We start from the raw sequence: 11,762 nt of genomic DNA, 5'->3' as shown, positions 1-11,762 counted from the left end.
TAATGCACCTACTAAAAACAGTAGCATTTTATTGCCTTCTCATTAAGAGTTCTTGCCCATTACACAAAGTTTATAAGAGCCAGAAGTCAGCACACCATGGCTCTTAAGAGCAAAATCTTATTCTCTTTGGTGACATTAATTATTGACTGTGGGGCATGTCTTCTGACTTGACAATCACAGGAAAAGGGCTCATGCTATAACTTCACCAGCCGCACCTTTCCCACTGATAATATTTACAGCGGCATTTGGAGTTATCTCTGAGGCTTTTCATTTGAACCTGCCAACATTTAAAAATCCTCCACTGGCCTCCATCCCTCTCCACAAAAGATTCTCCATCTTGTTGTTGTGAAATTGTCTGGATTCTAATATCACTATCGGTTGTTTTCAACCTTTTGTCTGAGCCCACATACGACCCATAAATAAGAGTGGCTAACTCAAGTGGCCAGGGCACGGGGAGCAGTTCTTAAGGCATGTGTAGTAAGTATGGTGGTTGCAGTATTTAGATGCCTCCCCAAAGGTCCCTCAAATACTTCTAATATACCACACATATATTTGTGTGTTAAAAAAAAAAAAAATCCCTGAGTTGCACCAACAGTTTATGCTCAACTACCAACCTAAAGGTTGGAGGTTCAAACCCACTCAGCAGCATTGAGTAAAAAAGGCCTGGCAATCTGCTTCTGTAAAGATTACAGCCAAGAAAACCCTATGGAGCAGTTCTACTCTGTAACACATGGGTCACCAGGAGTCAGAATCGACTCAATGGCAGTAGGGTCGAGTTTGGGTTTCGATGTATTAAAAACTGTCTATTTGTTACATCTATTTTTACCAGCAGCTACTTTTGTAAAGTCAAAAATAATGTCTCTCTCATGCTCTTTCTTTCCTTTCCGTCACATTTTCTAATAAGGATTTATCCTTTCTGCCAAGGATGACACACAAGCTACGTTTTTGCTAGGCACTCACAGAGATCATCTAATTAGTAGCCTGAAGAGCGCTAAAGAAAAATACGTGAGCTCATTTATGTGTTCCAAGAAGGCATATTACATTAACAAAATATGTAGATATTTATAATGCATATATTATTCATCAGGGGTGACACCACAGAATCAGAGGGGAACAAATGCCACCTAGAGCCACATTCCCACACCTCCTGGGCCGCTAGTGAAAGGAGAAGGGGCATGGGCCTGGGACAGGGAAGGCTGGAGGCTGTGAGGCCGGGTCAGGCCTCTGGAGAAGCAGGTGTAGGCCTCAGGCTTGGGGCAGCTTCAGGCTGAGAACCACTGTCCGGGACCTTAGTACAGGGGGCTTTGGCATCATAGGACAAGAGGCATACATGGTGAAGAGCTGCAGAAGTAGTCACTCAAATTATAGAGAAAATAATTCTTTTTTAAATATTACATAATGTAAAAACAAATGACAGCTCTAGGAAAATGAGAGGTAGACTTTGGTTAAGGATATCTGAACAACGTTTGCGAACCACCCACAAAAGTGTGTGAAACACTTAGGGGCTTGCTCGTTTGTCTGGTGGAAATAAGCAGGGCAGTAATACATGCTCAGCGATACAGAAAACTTAATAAAAATGCCTGTAACCATCCCAATCAGAGACGAGAACTGTTAGCATACTGCCATTTGACCTTCCAGGGTTTTTCATACATGTATAAACTGTACATATTTTTATCAAAGCCAATCATACTCTTGGAAGTATCTTAGAGTATTTTAGCCTGTTTTTATTTTTTTTTAACTTAGCAATATAAATGAACATATTTATTTATATATACTTCAGAAATGAAAAGATGCTCAAGAAGTATAAAAAAAAGTAGTAATTTTTCAAAGTTCATTGCCAATTAGAGTTTTTTCTTTGGAAAATTCCATTTTGTACAAAATTAGCAGGCAACTCATTCTAAAACCCTCCCATAAATTTCCCCCACTCTTCCTTTTACCACTCTGTGGTGCAGAAGGGCAATAGGTTATAAACTAGTTTATGAGCAGTTTTTCATTTCACTATAGGGCTGATGGTTCCTGCATAGAAATTACCTGTAATCTTCTGGACCTATCTTTCAAGTAGTTATACATACAATTTAACATGCTGGCCAGGCATATTAGAGTCAGCTAAATATATGGATTGTGCGTGTCAGCTCTTTCTCATAAATAATAATGCCGTACTTTCCCTTTCAAAACAATTGGCTGCCACAATGACAACTGACCGTAGGAAAAACAAAAAGCGTTTCTTATGATGGATCCTTAATAGGTTTTAAATAATAAAAATTAAAATGTGGGAAGTTTTTTCAAAAGCGATTACATTTCCCTAGTTTAGAATGTAATCCAAATTCTTCCATTAATTTCATGCTGCATGTTTAAATTCTAGCTCACTGAGGCTTAGTGATTAGATCAGATCCATCTTGCAGTATTTCTTTCCATATCTACCTAACGGTGCTATTGGATTTAGGAACAATCCCGTTCAGAGTGCCGGTGTGGTATCTGGAGAAACAGCTGCTCAGTTTCCTATCAAAGAAATATTCACATAATGAAATGTTTATGTTTAAAACTAGATATGGATTTTGTACATCCTGTTTTTATTTAATGAAAGGGTATGTTACTTTATGAAATCATTAAGCATTTTAATGTTTTGTTATGTTTTCACTTTGCATAACGAGATGTTCTCAGAAGCTGAAGCCACCCAGAGCCCAACACACCCCATATGCCTGGAGCGACTGTGCCTTTAGCACCTGCAAAGTTAGCATCTCAGTTGCACACTGTGGTAGGCATGGACACACGCCCCCGATCCCCAAAACAGGTGTTGCTAACCAGGAGCACAGAGTCTCTGAATGCAGAGCTTATGCAACCGTAAGCCTCACTTCCAGCTTAGTCCTCTGCGCCTTAGAAATTCAAGAACAAATATTCACAGTTTTTTAAATTAAAACCACATTCTTTGGATAAAGTGTTAAAAAGCAAAGATGTCACCTTGAGGACTAAGGAATGCTTCACCCAAGCCGTGGCATTTTCAATTGCCTCCTATGCAACGCGAAAGCTGCACAATGAATAAGGAAGACTGAAGAAGAACTGATGCCTTTGAATTATGATGTGGGTGAAGAATGCTGTATATACCAAGCACTGTCAGGAGAACAAACAAATCTGTCTTAGAAGAAATGCAGCCAGAATGCTCCTTAGAATCAAGGATGGCGAGAGTCTATGTCTCACGTACTTTGGACATGATATCAGAAGGGAACAGTCCCTGGAGAAGGACTTCATGCTTGGTAAAGTAGAGGGTCAGGGGAAAAGAGGAAGACCTTCAGCAAGATGGACTGACACAGTGGCTGCAACAATGGGCTCAAATATAGCAATGACTGTGAGAACAGCTCAGGACCGGGCAGTGTTTCATTCTGTTGTACCTAAGGTCACTATGAATGGGAACCGACTCGACAGCACCTAACAACAACGACGAAAACTTTGGATACTAACTGCAGAGAGGAAACACCAAAACAATTGTTGGGCTTGCTTCCTGTTTGTAATTCAGGCAAAGGGGATTCCTAAATCTGCTCTTGATGTTAGATCTTCAAAACTGCTTGCTGCTGAGAAGTCCTTCTGCAGATGACACAGACAAGCTACCTTTCTAAAACCCTATTCCAACTTCAGAAGCGTAACAGATTGGGACTGGCACTAATTTATGAGGATATTTGTATTAGCTTAATCCAAACACAGAGATTATTTTAGGACTACATAGAGGCTTAGACATAAAACTGGCTTTGCAACACTGAACTCGATAGGATCTCGCATTGCCATCTACTGAACCTAAAATTTACCTTTAGCCACACCCATCCTTTCCACCTTAAACTGAATATTGTCCTCCTTCTGCCCCTGGTAGATGTCCCTCCCTCCAACTGTGCTCTGGGCCCATCTTCAGGAGCCAGCTCTCTTGATGGTCTAACTAGTTGCTGTTGAGTCAGTTCCCATTCATGGTGACCCCACGTGTGTCAGAGTAGAACTGTGCTCCATAAGGTTTTCAATGACTGATCTTTTAGAAGTAGATTGCTAGGTCTTTCTTTTAAAGTGCCTCTGCGTGGACTTGAACCTCCAAGCTTTCAGTTAGAAGTTGGACGTGTTAATCATTTTTACCAACCAGGGACTCCCTTTCCTGCATCCTCAACCACGCCCAAGCAACTCCCCTTTCCTTGCCATCAGCATTAAACACATTTAACTCAAACCTATCTTCAAAGCAAGACAAGACAAAGCCCCGAAACCTTTCCATCACCTCTCGCTACCCTCCAGCTATAGCTATTCTCACAACCGAACATTTTCTAAGATGTTGTCTCTACATGCCGCCTTCTTTTCCTCACCACCCACTCATCTCTCAAAGGCTTGCCACCTGTTCTCACTGAAACTCTTCTCCATCAAGATCTCTAATTTCCATGTCATGGAGCTCAGCCTAATGGATACCTTTCAGTCCTTCCCTACCCTTGACCTTCCCACAGCACATGACACTGTTGAATGCTCTTTTTCTTGGAATTCCTTCTGCTTTGTCTTTGGTGACTATTTTCTCTTGGTTTTTCCTCCTACCTCATTTCAAGCTCCTATACCTCCATCCATCATGTAAATATTGGTGCTATGGCTATGTTTTGTCACTCATCCTTTCTTCTTCTCACTCTACACATTATCCTTGGGCCACCTTATCCATGCCTGTGACTTTAATTAGCACATGCCAATAACCTCCAAACATTTGTCTCCAGAACAGATCTTGCTCCACTTTCTCCAGAGGTGCAGACATATATTCCACATCTCACCATAAAGACCTCAAACTCAACTTGTCCAAAATTGAGCCCACTGCCTGTCTTCTTGTGCTCCCATCCACAAATGGCCCCATTTATTTGAGGTGCCTGCAGGGTCATACAAGGCCCCTACCTCTCCTTCACCCCCACATCCATTAACATCCAGAGGCCAGTGAAGAAGAACCACATCACCTTCCATGGTATACTTTTGTCCACACAGAGCTATCTCTTCCTTCTTGTAGTTCTTATCCTGAGGCAGCCTGTTTGGGAAAGAGAAGGAGAAGAAACAAGGAAAAACTACTCTTTTCCTCAGCTAGAGAATGGCAAGAAGTAGATTAAAATAAAAAGGGGGAGGGCAGTTTTACCCTTGACATAGCATCTCTTTTCTGGCTGCTACTATGACCATAAGGAGCACTGATGGTGCAGTGTTTCAGCACTTGGCTACTAACAGAAAGGTTGGCAGTTTGAACCCAGCTAGGGGCTCCTTGGGAGAAAGACCTGGCGATTTTCTCCCATAAAGATTACAACCTAGGAATCCCTATGGGGCAGTTCTACTTTGTCACATGGGGTCACTATAAGTCAAAAAAATCCACTTGACAGCATCCAACAACTATGACCATAAGGTCATGTGTATGTAGACAAAGAACGAACAACACTGCCACAGTCCTGATCCTAGATCTAGGTGAGAATTTTTAAAGAAAGAAATCATAATTTAACTGAAAAAAAAAAAAAAAAAGAAATCCAGCTACTTCAAAACTAGAAAAATTGTAAGAATTTGCCAGATATATATGTCAAGAAAATAGAATATGAACTGGACATTTTTAATGAACATCTAGACCTGTGCTGTCCAATATGGTAGTGCTGGCCACATGTGACTATTTACATTTAAATTAATTAAAATTAAATAAAATTTAAAATTGTATCCTTAGTCACCCTAGCCACAATTTTGAGTGCTCAATAGCCACATATGGCTAGTGACTACCATACTGAGCAGTGCAGAATAAAATATTTCTATCATGGCAGAATTCTATTTGACTATCCTATTTGACAGTGCTTGTCTAGACAAATTACAGAGATGAATATGGTCAATAAAACAAAGGGATGCAGGGCAAAATGGGATGAAAAGGCTAGTGGTGGATTTGCAGTGGGAAGAGCTGCGGCTTTTGCCTTGATGGATAACAGGAGGTGCTGAAAAATAAGTAGGAGAAAGTCTCAGGGGACACTCAGAGAAGGGTTTCCCGGGAATTCAGGGGACAACAGCATTCAGTGGAACTGGAATGAGACTGGCCTTGACATTAGCAACCTCTGGTTCCTTCTCAGATTACATCACTTCCATCCTCAAAGACCAGCACAGTAGTTGTCAGTGCTACAGCCCAGACACTAACAGAAAGGTTGGCAGTTTGAGCCCAGCTAGGGGCTCCTTGGGAGAAAGGTCTGGCAATTTCCTTCCATAAAGATTACAACCTAGGAATCCCTATGGAGCAGTTCTACTTTGTTACATGGGGTCACTATGAGTCAAAGAAATCCACTTGACAGCATCCAACAACTATGACCATAAGAGTTAGCGTTTGATGTGAGTGTACCAATAATCTGCTAAGAATTTAAAGTGGTAGTTTGTGCATGATTGGCATTTTTATGTATTAGGCTATTCCTATAATAACCAGGTTTTCATGGTCTTGCATTTTGATGTGCTTTCTTGGGCAAAAGAGAAAGCTGTAGCAGGCACTCCATTATCCACACCTGGGATCTTTGTCTCTAGAAAAGCAATTGCCATGATGGCTGGGTGTATTTATGCCTAGTTTTCCCTTGCACTCAGAACAGTACCTGGCAGAGTAAGGATTCAAGAAACGTATGTTGCATGGAAATACGTTGGGCATGTGAATGCCATTGGTCGTATACGTAAAGAAGGAAAAAAGTTTGAAAAAACCCAGTCTATAAAACAAAATTTGTCTTCTTAATACAACATTTAAAATCCAAGGTTTGCTCCCAAGCTATGACAGACTTCATCTTCCCTCTCATTTTGCCTACTTACCTGGGCTCCGGAGCCATTGGTCAATCTCTTTTCTCCCACAAAATACCATGCATATTCACACCTCCATGCTTCATACGCTTAGTAAAGTACAGGGGTATCGAAAAAGAGGAAGACCTTCAATGAGATGGATTGACACAGTGGCTGCAACAATGGGCTTAAGCATAACAACGATTGTGAGGATGGCGCAGGACCAGGCAGTGTTTCATTCCGTTGTACGTAGGGTTGCTGTGAGTCAGCACCGACTCTGCAGCATCTAACAACAACAACGTGCCTCATATGGCTCCCCCATCATGGAATCCCTCCCTCCTTCACTCTACTCCCACTCCCCAATAAACAAAATCCTATTCATCTTTAAGACTGTTCATCTAAATTTTATATAGAATTTTCTCTTTACTTCCCCAGCATGTACTCAGAATAAACTTGGCCCTACTGCTATTTTGTTTGGATAGAGTGTGAGTTCTCTGCATGCTCATCTCCTCCTTCAGCTGGTAAACCCTTTCTGCATTCTCTTTGTGTTCCCACAGAGCCCAATGCAGTAGTTGTCTAGAAATTTCCTTGGGCCTTGGTGGCGTGTTTTCCAAATGTGAAAATAAACTACAGTGACAACTGGGCACCTACTATGTGCACAGCACTGTACATATAGCTCATGTAGTCCTTCCACAGGTGATGTTACTTGCCCAAGCCACATGGATTTAGAGGACAGAAAGGAATTCAAACCCATGTGTAACTCTTCTGTTCTCTCTACTGACACTATCTTTCATCATCTGTAATAAATGTAGATTGATCTATTTTTGTCACTTCTCAGATATTACTCTTGATGCTATGCATAAAATATGAATGATTATTACCAACAAATAACTTCCAACCTCTGCCACATGTTTTCCTATAATTATTAACTCCTAATTGTTTTGGAAGCATTTTAGTACCTACTGTGGGCCACAGACTATTAAGATTTATCATTCTCTGTCTAGGATAATCAACTTCACCGTCAAGGGGAAAATTAGGTTAAATTTTTTTCCATAATTAGATGATGCCTCAGAATTATTTTTTAATCATACAAAGAATAACTGTGTCCTTTGTTGTAAAGATATATTTATTCTCATGGAATTTTTTTGCTAATCGATGTAACTTAAAAGCTCCTTCACTCGTGGGCAGAGAGGAGCATTACTCTGAACAGGTTACCCTCGTAACTTCAATGTGCTCTTCTTCGGGAAGGTGGGATTTGAAATGGGTAATAACATTTTACTAGAAACCCTGGTGGCATAGTGGTTAAGTGCTATGGCTGCTAACCAAAAGGTCACCAGTTCATATCTGCCAGGTGCTCCTTGCAAACTCTATCCGGCAGTTCTACTCTGTCTTATAGGGTTGCTATAAGTCAGAATTGACTTGATGGCAACTGGTTTTTGGTAATAATATTTTAGTTGCTCAATATTATTTTCTGCTTATGAAACCAGGTAAATTATATATAAGTAGAGCCAAAACATTCTACCATTCCAACACATGATTGAAAAAAAGTATGGAGCAGAGGGAAACAACTCTTCTGACAGGTAGTAAATTGAATAAAGAGTGCTTTCTTTCCTTTCTTATTCTCTCTGCTGTATATAACTCCACAAAGTGGGCTTTGTAAATGTGTTTCAAATTCTCTCCATTGTACGGCACAGTGTGAGGCTTTGCCTTATTCCTAAATTTGCATTTAACATCTATTATTTTGATAGATTAGACTTTTATCAGCGTGTACTTAATGTAGAATTTAACTCTTATCGGTTTATTCTTTCCTAATTATTGGTTGAAGTTACATCATCGTTTGTGTTATAAATAGACTAAATCCTAGATTTGCATATATATTATGCTGTTATGTTTTTGTTTTTTACTTGACTATCAGAATCACATACAGCCTGGCTATTTTCTTTACTGAAATTGGCTACTTTGGTTTATATCAATGAGGTGTCCGGTGATTTTAAATTTAAGTATTGAATTAGCTGTTCATTCAAAAACCTCTTTTTGCCAACTCTTTCCCCACACCTCCAAAACCCAGGGAGGATGCCAAGATTTTCAGAAGATTTATTCACTTATTCTTCCAGTGTACTTGGAAGAAGATCAAAGCACGGGAAAAGAAAAGCAGATGAATAGGATTAGTGCGCTAAAAGAAATATATTTGATTCATTTCGTTCTCAGTTCCAAGAAAGAGAAGAAGGAGGAGGAGGAAGGCAGTGGCTAAGGATGAAGGGAGGAAAGAGGGAGAGAGGCTGGAAGGCAGACAACAGACAGATGGAAGGGAAGGAAGGAGGAAGCTAATTCAGAAACCAAGTTCAAAATTTTAATATTTCTCAAAAAAAAATATCTCTAGACTTACTGAGTTAATTTCTTTGTCTTAACATGTGTATAAAAATAACCCTGCTTTGTATTTTCTGGGGAGAATGGAATAATTTTCTATGGGGAATTTTTCTAATGCAGACATTGAGATTTCATAAAATGGAGAACTTCTGAAAGTTATAGCTAATTATGTACCCAACTGGATGGTTTATTGGCTCATTAAAAACACAGAAGATGCTAATTTGCCTTCTCCAAAGGTCCACTGAAGAAAGTATTTGGTCATTATAAGTCCACATTCTTTTCATTTAGAACATCACAGAAAATATTCACAGGCAGGTAGGAATCCTGGACATGATTATGAAGCTGTTTACTGGTTTTTCTATTTAAAACTAAAAGAATTTTTAAAAGATGATGAATCACTTCAGACAACACAGAGTGGCTCAAGTTGAAGAATGGAAAATGTTTTTTATTTGGGTTCAAAAATTCCAAAATGTTTATTTCCCTCTCAGAATCTGCTGGATTTCAAATGACAATCTAATACCCCATAAGAAATGAAAGAGAAGGAAAGTAGTTACAAGCCCGTGTAATAAAACTATCTGCCATTCTAGACACCTATCAGGTGCAGTGTGCTTCAAACACGCTATAACTAACGCTCACAGTAAAGTCTGCCTTTTAAAAATCTAAGGATACCAAGAATAACAGAGGTGAAGTGACTTTCCTATGGTACTTAAATTTCTGCGCCTTAGTTACCCCACTTGTGAAATGGAAGCAGTAATAGCAATTACTTCATTGAGTTACTCTAAGGATTAAATGAAATCTGTATATAACATGCGCTGGGTAGTGAAAACACAAGGCATATTTTACCAAGACCACATGGTAATGAAGAGTTAGGAGCCCAACTTTCCCAGGTCCCAAGGCCCTGCCCTCTCTCCACTGCACCACGCACATTCTGAGCACAAGAATGCCAACCTAAAAGCTCCTAAAGACATTTGAAGACTTCAAGTCCTTTATTTTGACGTGGTCCTAATATTTAAAAGCCAGATAGTACATTTTGAGCTGCCACTTGGAAATCTAATTACAATATATAGTCTTTCTTATCCTGAACAGGTAATAGAACAAAGTCTTGCTTCCAAGAGCACACAGGTGTACTGGTACCGGGTGGGGTAACTCTGTAATCTGTAACGCACCAACTAAAAATTTATCATCATCCCATAGAGAAAGTGCTAAATTCTATAACACAATATTCACATCTTTGTTTAAAAGATTCTTCATGAGCCAGGAATCTCCATGAAATACAGAAAATGGCAGTGAACATAACTGATACATATTACGCCTATGCAATAAATCATGTCAAGGCCCACTGGAAAATATTAGACTCACCTACAAAAAAGAATCAAAAGACATTCTAAGTCCAAGTGTTACAGGCAAACTATTAATACATAATTGTCAACAAAGTAGACAGAAAGTAAAATGAAATGGTGTTAACAGGTTGAATTGCGTCTCCCGAAAAGATTGTGTTCAACCCTTCCCCATACTTTCGAATGGAACCTTGTTTGAAAATAGGGTCTTTGAAGATGCTTTCAGTTAACGTGAGGTCATACTGGAGTAGGGTGAGTCCTAATCCCATCTGAGTGGTGTTCTATAAAAGGGAATAAGACACAGAGAGGGAAAAATGTCACGTGAGGAAGGAGACAGAGACTGCTGCAGCCACAAGCCAAGGAATGCCTGGGTCTCCCAGAAGCCAGGAAAGACAAGAAAGGATCTTCCCCTAGAGCCTTTGGGAAGTGTGTGGTTCTGCGACACCTTGAATTTGGACTTCTAGCCCCCAGAACTGTGAGGCAATGCATTCCTCCTGTTTTAAGCCACCATTTTATGGTATTCTGTTATGGCAGCCTTAGGAAATGAATATAAATGAGTGGTCAAAAATATCCTTGTAACTTAGACTAGCATATTCCATTGATTTCAATGTACATATTTTCACATGGAAAGGTGTACGAAGTCAGGGTGGATAACAATGGATGGGGAATCAGAGTCACTACTGTTTGGCCACAAGGGAGGCAGCCCTAGTGGCACAGTGATTAAGAGTTCAGCTACTAACCAAAAGGTTAGCATTTGAATCCACCAGCTGCTCCTTGGAAACCTTATCGACAGTTCTACTCTGTCCTGTAGGGTCGCTTTGAGTCACAGTTATCTTGCCAGTAAGGGAGGCACTGACCCTTGTGTACACATGCGCAATATGGCTATTCCAGGTATACATCGGTGGAGCTGGGAGCCCTTGACTTTGCAGCCCACAAACCACTGGGTGACCATTTGAGGAAAGAATGAGTCACTGTTTGAAAACTCTCTATAAACAACTTCGGGTAAGGTCAAGAAAGTATCAGCATCTAAACTCGTAGGAGGGTTTGTCTGAAATCCAGAGACCATGGAGGCTGCATTAATGACGTTCTTGCTGGGCAGAGAATGATAGTGTGAGGACAACGTGGGCACTGAGGGACCTGAGTGAGTCACAGGAGTCTGTGTACAAAAATGTTTCAGGATTACATGTACTCAGCTTTTACTTTTATTTTTATATTTTTAGGAGCAATAAATGATTAATGTTGTTAGGTGTCCTCAAGTTGATTCAGACTCATAGCAACCCCATGTGACAGGGTGGAACT

The sequence above is a fragment of the Loxodonta africana genome, chromosome 1, assembly GCF_030014295.1.
Source record: "Loxodonta africana isolate mLoxAfr1 chromosome 1, mLoxAfr1.hap2, whole genome shotgun sequence".
In the NCBI taxonomy this organism is placed as follows: domain Eukaryota; kingdom Metazoa; phylum Chordata; class Mammalia; order Proboscidea; family Elephantidae; genus Loxodonta; species Loxodonta africana.
This window is presented reverse-complemented; position numbering follows the sequence as displayed.